At 38.8% G+C, this 12,812-nt stretch overlaps 1 long non-coding RNA gene across 1 annotated transcript in view; it reads left to right on the plus strand.

The window, feature by feature from the left end:
• Positions 1-552: 552 nt before the first annotated feature.
• Positions 553-12,812, plus strand: part of LOC133221219 (uncharacterized) — a 143,976-nt gene continuing 131,716 nt past the window's right edge. The window contains exon 1 of the long non-coding RNA XR_009727938.1: positions 553-789. This is a non-coding gene — a long non-coding RNA (uncharacterized LOC133221219). The remainder of the gene's footprint in view (positions 790-12,812) is intronic.

The following is a 12,812-nucleotide window of genomic DNA, read 5'->3' on the forward strand; positions in this document are numbered from 1 at the left end:
ACTGACAGCCAGAACCTGGGGTTCAAGGTGTCAACAGCCTGACAGAGCTTGTCTGTCACTCCAGAAGGAGCTAATATGTTCTGAAACTTGTGAGCTTTAGGGGGTAATGACTATAAAGGCAGTCTAGGAGGTCCATTCCTCTGTGTGTCCCTTCCTAGGACAAGCTGCAGGCTAAACACTGTTTTTCCATAAGTTTTTGATCAGAACTTTATGGAGGTGTAAGAACAGTGACATAGAGGACTGGAATTAGGGATTTTGAGTTTTAATACTTTGGCTGAATTTTGCTATTTGAAAAGCAGGAACATGGCTGACTTCAGAAGTTCAGACAGAATGTGGAAATCTCTCTTTTTCCTTTTCTTTTTTTCTTTTTTAATTTTTAATTTAAGTTTCATTAAAAGCTCTCCATCAGTGATAAGACTCCTGCATAATTAAACCAAATGAATGATTCCTGTGTCCTCTCTAGCAGCAGTGATGGACTCTGCTGATCATCTGTAGACAAATTTTCCCCCTCCCTATGGCTGAAGTGAGGACTGCATCCACTGGCCTGGTGCACCTCTACAGCTTTAAGTAATTAAAAGGGTAGATGTTCTCTGCTTTTGAATTGGCTAGGTTAAATGGTCAGTAAATTGGGCTGGTGGTTCCTGGTTGTGGATGTAAACGTAGGAGTTAACAAAGTTTCAGGGGTAGCTTATCCACTTGGGTAGTGTATGCCTCTTCCAGATAGAAGCAATAACATCAGAGAGCTGTAGATTCTCATTTCCAGGTCATGTGGCAAGGCAATGGTGAGAGGTGAGTAATGTTATGGGATATATTTCACCGTTGTTGTATGCAGGAAGGGGATTAAAAGATCACTGGGCTGTTTATTAGGTTGTAGATGGCTTAGCTAAGAAAAAACTTCAGGGAGGGTGTTCCCAAGTTCTGGAAAGGTAACAAGGTAAGGTGTTGAACTTGAGCCATGTAAAGTAACAGCCACTAGTCATCAGAGTGGTTACAGCTAAAAAGCCTTTACAGGCTGATAGAAATGTAGCCTCTGATTTTACATTAAGGCTGGACCTTTTATCAAGCTTGAGCAAGATCTTAAAGTTTGTGTTCTCACTGAGTTCAATTGCTTTAATATGCTATGTAACATAGGATTTATCTATTTCTATTGTGTGAATTTTAGATGTGAATATGACCTTCATTTGATCTAGTCAACTTACCCTACAGTGTCCAGAGTCAAAGCTGATTATGGATGGCAGGCTTTGAGGTTTATAGTATTCCACATGTGGCAGAATTGTCTGGTCTGAGGGAAGGACTTTTAAGAGCTGTCAGTGCAAAAGACAGGTAGAAAGATGACCTCTAAGTAGCTTGGCTTTCTTAGGTCGAGTCTTATGCATGGTGCTGTTTGTGCTTCATGGACATACTTTATTGACGCAATGTGACTGCTGTCCCTTGTAGAACCCTCCAGAAAGCTACTGAAGGCTTTTGTCTATAATGAGTTTATCTCAGTGAGTAGCATGTTGTATAAATTGATGCCGCTGTGGCTTTTGAAATTGGAGTGATAACTGATCTTTTTGAAGAGATAATTGGTCTAATGGTTATTTAGGTGGAAATTCTTACCTTATATGTAATCATTGCTGATTTTTAAAACTTCAGCTCTAGTTTCTTCATAGGAAGATTTTATGCCCTTTCTTCTTACCTTGGTGTTGATTCCAAATCTGTCCTATTATTTCTTTGCTGTTCTTCTGTCATGAAAGATGTGGACACAGCAAAGGACTGCCTGTGACTAGATATTAAGTTCTTCATTGTGAGGGTGACGAGGCACTAGCAGAGGTTGCCCAGAGAAGCTGTGACTGCCCCATCCCTGGCAGTGTTCAAGGCCAGGTTGAATAGTCTTGGAGCAACCTGGTCTAGTGGCAGGTATCCCTGCCTGTGGCAGGGGGGGTGGAACTGGATGAGCTTTAAAGTCCCTCCAACCCAAACCATTCTGTGATTCTATGAAAAGCAGATTTTTTCCATTCTCTGAAATGGCTCAAGGGATTCTAGCAAACTTCTGTTCTAAGTAGGCGTTTTTAGAGCTACCTGAAGCTAGGAGTTATGAAGTTACCTGTATTTTGCAGCTCTGATTGTAAAAAGAGAATGCTTGCGTATGGTCTTGCAAAGTGTGAGAAAGTCTGAGGTTCCAATTAAGATTTGAATTCTAATTTCTCCGGTTACTGAAAGTGTTTTGTTTTCCCAACAAGTGTGTTTTGATTAGAAATTTTCCTTTCTCATCTTGGATGTGAGTGGGGTTGAGGCAGAGAACAGCGCTGAAGTAGGTAACAGCATAAAAATTGGTTTAAGCAAATTAAATTGTATCAGTCAGGGAAAACCTATGTTAGCTCAGCCCACTGGGATCAGTCTTGGTGACATCTCATTAGATGTTTGTGTGGAAAAAAATTACTTGGTGGTTACTAATAGAAGAATATTTTGGAGATATGTGGAACTTTTATTTTTAAGACTGCCAGTTTTGGGGAAACCTTACAAAGTCCTAATTAACAGTGCTTGGAGACAAGGGTCTCATGTGCTGCAGCTTGCACTTGCAACAGTGTGACAAAATTGTTAATTGATAAAATAGAATAAGCTGTGTTTTCAGAGTTCTCAGTTCATTGGGACTATCAGCCACAGTTTACCTGTTGAAGTCGTGGTCTCAAGCATCAGATTTTTTGCATGAGTTATTTTCGCTGTTTATCATTGTTTTTAATAAAAATTAAAAAATAAAGGTTATTTAAAAAGCATACTGTACCCTGTATTATCAGGGTTAGTTACCTTTTGCCATTTAGAATTGTGCCATCACTTCTAATCATTTATCTCCTGTAACATTTTATGGGCTACATAAGATAAGAAGCAGCAGCAATGTGTAGTTTGCAACTCTATTATTGATGTAATTAAGTGTTGAGGAGAGTCTATTATAGATAAAGGCTGCAGGAAGCCATGAATGCAGATTTTCAGAGAGGCATGGGGTGGGATAGGTAATGGATCAAGTACAGAAGCTGATGCAATTCAGTCTTTGCAACCTGTGAGCAAACTAATCTCAACAAACGAGGGGTCAATGGAGCTGTTTGAAGGTGGGAGGTGCTGTAGTCCTTCAGCCTGTGTGTTTCTGAAGCCTGAGCAACATGCTGGAAGAGAAAGTGATAGAGGAGGGTATTTCACTGCTCTGGGAAGGAGGAAATTAAAGCATGCACATGAGGTTTTTCTGCAGAAATGAAGTAGTAGCAGGGGTTTGTACTGGTGATGTTACGACATAGGGAAGGCACGAAGTTTCTAAATTAAAAATGAGTCCTTTCATTTTAAGCAGAGCAGATGTTTTAGTTCTTTTCATATGTTGTGAATGAAGTCCAGCATTGTTTTTTGACTTTTCCTGTTCTGTGAGCTGCAGGATTAATTGCAACAAGCAACTTCTCTCATGATTTGGGCATTGGAAACGTTGGATACAAAATATTTACCTTCTGGTTTATGATAGATGTTTGTTACTCCCTCTTTTTAACATTTGGAGGTTAATATTGCTGCTATCATCTTAGTGTAATTACAAACTATATAAAAAGAGGCTTAAATATTCTAAAAACATATTCTGGTTATGAAAACTGGATAACTTTCTAAATTCGAAAAGGAGTTTGGGATGCTTTCACAGGTAAAGAACAAAAAAACCATTAGAGACTGTTAGTGGGTTTTGATCAGAGTTAGCACTTCCTCACTTGCTGTTATTTACCCCAATATTTCTACTTGCTTTTTTTGTGTGTGTCCAAAAGATGCATTTTCTACTTCTGTATGTACATAATCATATCATCCCTTCACTCTTGGAATGTATTTGGACAGGAGCAAGGAAGAAGTGTGACCATGTCAGGAAATTAAACATTTACAAAATAAGGAAATGGATTCTTTACCAGCCTACAGGCAGTAAAATGTTATTTGTTCTACTGTGAAGCAATTAATGGTTAAGACTGCAGGAAATATTTAATTGAGCATTGATTTAAAACAAAACTGGTGTTCATTTAGGTAGCTGTGTTCTGTTGAACTACCCTTATCTCAGATTTAGTATAGACTTTCAGAAAACAGTGTTAATTAATCTGTAGACGACCTTTGCCTTTTTTCAACCTCTTGGAGGATTGTGACAGAAACCTTTTGGAGGATCAAAACCAGCAGTGTTTGAAAGATGTTAGTATAAGGCTATAGGTGTGAATCACAATAATTCTGATTGAATAATGGTAATGCTGTTTTATCTAAAAAGCAGTACATGGGATCTGTATTATCTTCAACTGAAATTTTAAGTATGTATTTAATTGTTAAGATGCTTGGGGATGTTCTCGAATATGTACTCTGTCTAGATGAATTATGATGTTGCCTAGTAACAAGAGAGATGACACTCCTGAGACACATGTTTGTATTCCTTTAGATTCTGTTTTTCTCAGCTCTTATTTGAGGTTGTTTTTTCATAGGGGTGTGATGGCCATTATTATAAGGCAAACAGCAGAATGAGGGGCCACTGACATTCCATAGCAACATCCTTGTTTTCTGAATCAAGAAATTCATAGAAATATATGATTATCTCTGATTTTTTTTTCTTGTATAATACCTATTCTCAGAACCGGAGGTGATGAAACTGGGGAAACTTTGTACAGGTGGAACAGTTTAAAGCAATGATTAGCAGATGACTGCTAGATCAGGGAAGGGCATCCTCTGTTTTCTTATCCCTTAACAGACTTTTTTTTTTTTTTTTCCAGCCTCAGATGCAAAGGTGTAAGGGAAAGGGAATCTGAAATGGGAGTCCCATTGGCGAAGTTTTATTGGAGATGTTTTCCATGTTTTCAGTCCTAGGGAAGTATCTGCCTGAGACACTTCTATTTGCCTCTGAGGCACAAAGTCTTGGCTCCTCACAAACCCCTCATTATCTCCTCCCTTGTGCTGCTATTTCTCTGAACTTTACGCTTGTCTGTAACAGTGTAAGTATAGATGAAAATGCAAAGTATGCTCCTAGGGAGATTTTTCCAAATTCTCACTTTCTACCATGCACAGTAGGCTAGCACGGAAGACATCACCCATCCTAAAATACAGAAAGCTAAATTAGTAACTTTATAGCAATAAAATGTATGAATTGCGATCTTATAATACTGCCTTAGCAATTCACTTGGTGTATGCACGACTGGTTACTACTTGAACAAAATATCTAATGATATTTAATGACATTTACTACGTTTACCATTTTACAGATGTGAAGCTCAGGCAGAACGGCTGAAATCTCTGCTTAGTGTTGCATCTTCTTCTGAAAGGTTTAAAAAAGGAGCAGGGGGAATAATTGACCCATATGAGTTCCTGCAACAAGTTGTCACAGAACTGAGGGGGGGAATAGTGAAATTCTGTCTCTAGAACTTCTGCTGTAACCATTTTTATCTATTTTGTTAATAACAAGGTGAATAATACAATGACTCCTCAAATTATTTTACCTCTAACAACCCAGGGAAACTAAATTTGACCTAGACTCAATTCATTTAAAGTTGAATATATGTTTTGGTCTTCAACAGCTAGATATCTCCCTGCCTGGAGCACCTGTCAGGCTTGATATTACTATGGTGAGGGGGGCTGAATAATGACTTAACTAAAATGAAGAGAACTAATACTGCTATTTTGTAATCCTGAATATTCTGCAATTCCCTAAGCCTTTTACAAATGCAAGTTACGAGTAGAAAAACTTTCTCTGATTTAGAGTACATCTGAAATTTAATAGAAAAAGACTAGCATTTCATTCTTCCTCATAGATTTTCATAATACTTTGAGTCTTTTGATTTTGGGAAAAAAATGTTGCTGGTGCCCACTCTATTTCTCCAAAAGCAAGAAATGCAGTATATGTTATGTTTGTTCAGGATGACAGTACCTGTGCTTCTGCCCACACATCCATGTGTACTTTCTACCCAACTTTTGAAAACAGCAGCACCATCACGTACTGAGTGACAGGAAAGGACAAGGCCATGGAGGAGAGCATGTCTGATGTCTTCAGATCATCCAGGACTACTTTGCAAGTTAATGTGGGAGGACATAACAACAATGACCTGATGCTTCAGAAATGGCAATTCATAATTTATGCTGGATAATACGTGACTGAACAACAAGCTTCAATAATGCAAAGATCACTTTGCTTTTAATTGATCTGACCTATTCTGTGGTTATTCTTCAGCCACCCACTTGATATGGGTAAGCACAAATATGTGTCCACATAAACACAAATATGTTTTCCACTGGAATGCAGGTTTCAGTAGAAGGTTTAACCAAAACACCAGGATTTTCTTGAAAACACACATGGGGGAGGAAGAATTCTTTTGTTTGTTTGTGGTGTTGGTTTTTTTTAATCCTTAATGTACTTTGTAGAAGGGCAGAACAGATGTTGGATTGACTATTCATGAGACAAAAAGATTCTATGCTGCATTGTACCAGTGACCCTTTATGAAAGAAGAAGACCAAGCAATATTTAGTGTTAATTATTGAGTACGAAATGATGCAAAAGTGTACCTCAGTGCTGCCCATGGGTAAATGGAAATCCCAGACATAGGTCATGTTGACAAGGCATTGACTGTAAGAAATACTTGTGATGTGAAGTATTGGGTTCTTTACTCTGTGGTTGAGTATATTCCACTTTAAAAGGACAGAATACCTTGAGCAAAGTTTTGATCTGAAGGTAACCCTAATGCAAGTGCTTGACTGTGGAAATGAGTGGCAGAGTGGTTCTAATCCTTGCTTCTCTGTTCGTTGTTGCTCATTCTAGGCCAAATGTACCACTTGAGTGGAAGAGCTAACTGTGGTCCCTTGTGCCTCTTTGTGTTGATCACTGGGACCTTGTGCTTTCTGCTCATGGATGATGCTGTTGTAAAGCCCAGCCTGTCCTCGGAAACGGGGAACTGGGCTAGTGACAGCACTTTGGAAACCACCAACTTGTCACAGTATAAAATGACTATTGAAGCTTAAAGCAAACTTAAAAAAGGGATGTTTAGAAACCCATGGGAAGGTTAGGTCCACAGGGTGGTGATAAGCAAACTCATTATTCTGTGTATGCCAACTTTTTGACACTGAATGTACCGGACTTAAAAGTAATCTTATATTGTAAACAGATAAAAAAATTTTGCTGGAGTGGTAGGACACCAACTCTGCGAACATCTATGTATCAAAAGTGCACAACCATTGATGAGGCTGAGAAATCTATTGAATTAAGGCTAGCAAAAATAGATCACATGGCAGTCCACCCACACTTACTGGACATGAAAATTGGACAAGGGAAATATGAGTTTGGATATTTTCTCAAGCTTCAGTCTGATATTTTATCCATTGGACCAGCAAGCAACAAGTGGACATTGAGAAATGCTCCTGCACAATGGAGATGGAAGGACAGACAGAAGCAACACACAGAGCAACTGCATCTTTACAATGATCAGAGAGAGAAGTATATCCAAGAAGCCAGAAATCTGGGCAGCGCTATTTGACAGCCCAAACTGTCTAACCTCTTGCCATCGATTATTGGGCAAACAAACTGGAAGTTTGTAGGCTTGTTGAAGGAATGCTGAAATAAGACCAAGAGGATGTTGGTTGAAAAATGGGTCAAGAAGCTGTGGAGCTAGGTCATGGTGAAGTGAATATCACAGGTGTGGAAGAGAGTACCCTGATTGCCAGCCTGAGTGACCTCTTAGAAAGGGTACGGAGCCACGGTCTGCAGGCCATCAGGGCAGAGATGGAAGATATAGATGGGCCCGTGATCGAGGGGTGGACTTAACAGTGCACACTATTGCCCAGGTAGGTCTTCATTGCTGAGCCTGATTCCTACCCTGTAACTTGGGCTACAGGTGGTGCCAAACAGATAGAAATTGTGTGACCTGCGATAGGCTGGAGAGCTTCATACAGTGCAGTGAAAGGAAACTGTATATGTGAACTAATTGAATTATAAGACTTTAGCCACCTCATATGTAATAAAAATACGCAACTCATGTTTGTTTTATTCCAAAGCAGTTCTATTATAACTTTATAGGTGCAATTTGGCTGGAAAGGCATTGTGTAAGTAACAGATTGTTAAATGCTTTTCTTGAAATGTTGCTTGCTGCTTAACAAGCTCCTTTGAGTACAATTTCTCTAATCTGCTGAGAAAGAAGAACAAATTGAGCTTGGTTTTTGTCTAAATCATTTAATTATATTTTGATAAACTGAGATTATAGTGGTGAGGAAACCTTGCATCTTTGTCTTCACCTGATTTTTTTCCAGTTCTTCAGCTGGTGTATGAGCACAGCTGAGTTTTACTGCAAGCATGTAATTAGAGCTGGATTTGTTTTTAGGGCTGTGGGGCGATTCTTTTTTTGATCAGGTTTGTATTTTCTATTAAGCATTCCTAACTGTCAGAAGATGCAGAGCTATAGCCTCCATGTGGATTCCCTTTGTACTTGGGAGTTCTTAGGAACTCCAAACTGTCCTTTAATGCCCTCAATGTCAGGAAAATTTGCAGCCTTCCTTCCCACCTTGTTCTGTGATCTGACAGATTTCACAAGCTATTGTAATCATGGCTTGCCTACATCTGTGCTTGGGTGGAAGACCTCAAAGATGGTGTGGAGGATAAGAAGAACAAATGTTGCTAGATGGTTTGGAAGTCCCTGATTTACAGTTCTGAACAAATCTCCTTCAGCATTAGGGATTTTTTTTCTTTTTTGCTCTAGGGGATATGCAATTTTAGGCAAAAGACAAAATAAATGTTCTTTATTTGTTGCACTCATTACTGGCTATCTTCTAGCTTTAGAGGATTATGTAACTCTAGACTGAAGACTTGACTGCTTATGTTTGAGAAAAGATATTCTAAACCCAAAATTCTCCTCTTAATATTTTTTATTGCTAAGATGTGAAAAACCAGCTGTGGTGTTCATGAAGAAGCATGCACAGAGGAGCTTTTCAGGTGCTTTGGGATAAAGGATGCTGTTATGAGTGCAGTGTTTCACAATTTTAGTATATTTTTAATTTCCATTGGTATCAGGAGAAAGATTAAGAAAATACCCATTCTTGTGAAATTCTCAAATTTATTTTGTTCTGTAGCTTTGTGGTTTGTTTTTTTTTTGTTTGTTTTTTTTTGTTTGTTTTTTTTCAGTAAATAGTACCTCTATTTGGTAAATAACTAAAGGCTTCAGCATAGCTGAGAGGTCACTTAGGGACTTTGACTTCAGATGAAAACCTTTCTGTTCCAGTTCCTCAAAATCAGGTGTCCTGCCTCACAGAGGTTTCATTAGGAGTTATATGCCTTTGAAGACCTGAACTTGGGCTCTTGCATTGTATTTTCATCTGACCTAATACCGTGTGTGGGGTCCCTGATGCTGTGCAGCCCTCCATTTACAGCAACTGTCTGAGCTATCTTTGGCAGCTCTAGAGTTTATAATACCTTCAGCCCTTTAGTCTGTATTTCGTTTTGTTTAGAGTAAGTGAAAGATCAAAGGGAAGGGAACTAAAATGAATTAGGAAAGTCAGAGTGGCTTGGTGAAAGGAATGACATCCATCCACAAGTAACTCTGGTGTTTCAGAAATAAGATGATGAACTGTCATTATTACACCCTTTCCCAGGTGGTTTTTTTTTTTTTTTTCTATGTGTGTTACATGCTTTGTGCCATGGCTTGCTATTTTGTGTCAACATCTCTTACTGTCATTTTGGTGAGTAGTCAGTGTGGAAGCAACAATTACACTGGGAGCTGTCATTAAATTAAAAACCTGTGTTTTCTGCATTTGGTAATGCCAGTGATCAGAGAGTTGCTTATTCTTTTCTCCTGTCTCCCTCTCCCTTTTCTCACAATCAGTGTTCTAAAACTTATTTAATGTAATAGAGGAAATAAAATAACCTGGGAAAAAAAAGCTTTAGAGGTATCTTCCCACATAATTCTAACAAGTTATTACACACAGTCTGAAATTTCAGGAAAATGTCGCATTATCATTTCACATAAAAGGATGAAATGCAGGTGACAAACATTTTAACCGTTGCTTTACTTATCTTTAACCTTCAATGGACTAGAAGGAAATATTCTGTAAAATACTATGTTGACTGCTGCTTTACAGTGTTTAGAACTACATTATGCATCTAACATGCTCATAGCACACTCTTTTCTGACATCCGTGGTCATCTTTCTGTGCTATAGGGTGTAGTCATTGCAATCACAGGATAGTTTGAGATTCTAACTAAAAAATAAACTTACTCATTGGATAGTTTCCTGTGCTCTCGTGATGATTTGGAAGAATAAAGCAGTTGGTTAATGACTGAATTTTCATCTTTCTGCTTTCTTAGTAGTACACATGCTATAATTCAAAATTATTTTATTCCAAGCAGAACTGTATATCCATTAGGTATGTACATCAGCATATTTTGGGTGAAAACTGGTTCCAGAGTATCCCTCAGTCTTATCTTAATATGCTTCACTGGGAAAACAGATTCTTGCAGTTGACAGGCAACATAGCAATGTTTAGAAAGAGTTTTTCAATATGTATGAGTTGTGACCAGAATAATGGTAGTTTCATGTTATACTTTAAGGACTGTATCAATGTTTTATTATTAGCCTGCAAAAAAGACTGATCTATGACTTAATGCAACTGAAAGGTAAGGCATGTTTTTCACTCACTCATAATCTGTGCCATATTTTACATCACCTAAAGTCTCTTAGTTTGCTTGGGTTTTAATTCTGAAATGTCTAGTGCCTTGCAAACAGAGGGAAAATTTTTGTGTATAACCAGGAGTTCTTATTGAAGCAACAGGTAAGATGTATCTTTTGTGGTCCATCATAATAACATCTTGCAGCAATTCCTTCCACAGAGTGTCCTCCACTTTTCTCCTGGAAGTGTTTTGCTTATTTGGTTTGGGACTGGTAGACTTTGTGCCAAGTATATTTAAGAGGAGTTGAGGGTTTGAGTGCATATTGCGTTCTTGATAAGGGAGAAGCACACCTGTTGGAGCAGGTGGAGACTGATTTTGAGGGAGAACATGAGGAACCTGCAGTATGCCTGTGGTCTCTCCTGATGAGGAGATGCAAGTATCTTTTTGGCTGGCTTTTCATGCAAGTGCCATATCGGAGCTTCTCTTACCAGAAATGCCTCTTTCATTCTCCTCACGTGAATGACTGGCATTATGGATTCCGATTCAAGCATTGTTTTTTGTGCTTCGCAACATCTGGAAGCAAGGTCATACATAGCCAATCTAGTCAGCTGACTCCTTTATATCTAAGCTTTGTACGAGGATATATACACACTTCAGTCTCTCTAGAAAGATATACGCCTATTCTATGGATGTTACTGAGGTCAAATTGCACATATAAATTCCTCTGCTCTCTAAATAGCCCTGAGGAAGACCACTGCATATATACAAAGCTCATCGGCAATGGTTTAAAGTCTGTGCCAAACTGAAATTGTACCTGTGACCTTACAGGCAAGTTTACAAAAGTCAGAGGTGTTGAGTCCACTAGCAAGTATCCACCCTCTGATTACCTTCTGTTGTCTTGAGTTTTGGGTCCTGAGCATTAGGCAAAACAAGCCTGTGGGCAGTGTGGCAGGGCTGTAAACTATCACTTGGCAGTAGTGCTATAGTAGATGATGAAATCATTACAGCTTCCCTCTGTAACTTGTCTGGGTGCCTCTTCCCTCTCATTTTAGAGATTCGTTTATCTTTGAGAACTTGGTGGCACTTCAGGGAAAGCTCCCAGTATTTCTCGCTTTACTTGCTTTCTTGAACAAGGGCAGGTTAAAGCCTTATCTCTAACTCAGCTTGCCAAAATATTTAAGTGACCAAATTCAACTGAGATAATTTGTATTAGGTGTTTACCTGTGCTTGGTAGACTGTCAATTGTCAGGCATTGATTCCCAGAGTCACAAGAGGAGATCCAAATCTCATTCAGTCTTAAGTTTCTAGGTCCTATACATTTATACTGTTTCTCTTGCCTTCAGGAAAAAAAATAAAAAAAAAATGAACTAAACCAACTGATTCTGAAGAGCACTTGAAACAATGCTCTCCCACTCATTTTCACCCAAGTTTAACTCTTTGTCTCAATCACATGGAATACAGATGGCATATAAAGTCAGCTTGAAAGGGGATGCTGCTTGGGATATGTCAAAGGCTTTGGTTTGGCTTGCTTAGGGTATGTTGCTGTGTATCATTAGAAGGGAAATTTTAAGACGCCAAATTTGCAGATATAAATCTTATTGCCAGAGTAGGAGAAATTGCACTTCAAATGGTTCTTGACAGAAGCTTCAGCTCTTAATACTTAATGAGGCATTGATGATGGGCCATTTCGCTACTCCAAGCAGACAAATTGTATTGGCAGTTAGCAGCTGTGGAAAGATAAGTGAAGCATCTTGTGTTTGAAGTGAAAGTTGTGCAAGTGGTGAAGGGCAAACTGCCTATGGCCTTCTGTCTCTGAAGCATCCTTTGTAGCTTGAACAGACGTTAACTATTATTCACAGGCTACCTGTGGGTGTTTTTAAATATTTATTAGTTTCTCCCTCTTCAAAGTTAAGTCTGCATCTGCCCACCACAAAACAAGTCATTTAAGAATAGATGTGGCCCACTGCCTCTCAACAGTAAAAGCTGGTGTTTAGCAGAGGAGATAGAAGCTTGTGCCTGCAAATAGAAGTTAAATTGCTCATCCCTCAGCTGTGTGGGCAGTTCTCATTCCTTCACTCTTGTTCCCTCAAGTAGTTCACTGCAAGTCTGAGGTAGTGTAAAGAAACAGAATCTGACTACTCTGAAAAAGCCTGCAACTCAAGACAGGCATTTCACCTTTAAAAATAATAATTAAAAAAAGGTGTGC

This window comes from Neopsephotus bourkii, unplaced genomic scaffold, assembly GCF_033783945.1.
Source record: "Neopsephotus bourkii isolate Nb327-2 ecotype Australia unplaced genomic scaffold, CSIRO-AGI_Nbou_v1 NB_1524, whole genome shotgun sequence".
NCBI classification, from domain to species: Eukaryota; Metazoa; Chordata; class Aves; order Psittaciformes; family Psittacidae; genus Neopsephotus; species Neopsephotus bourkii.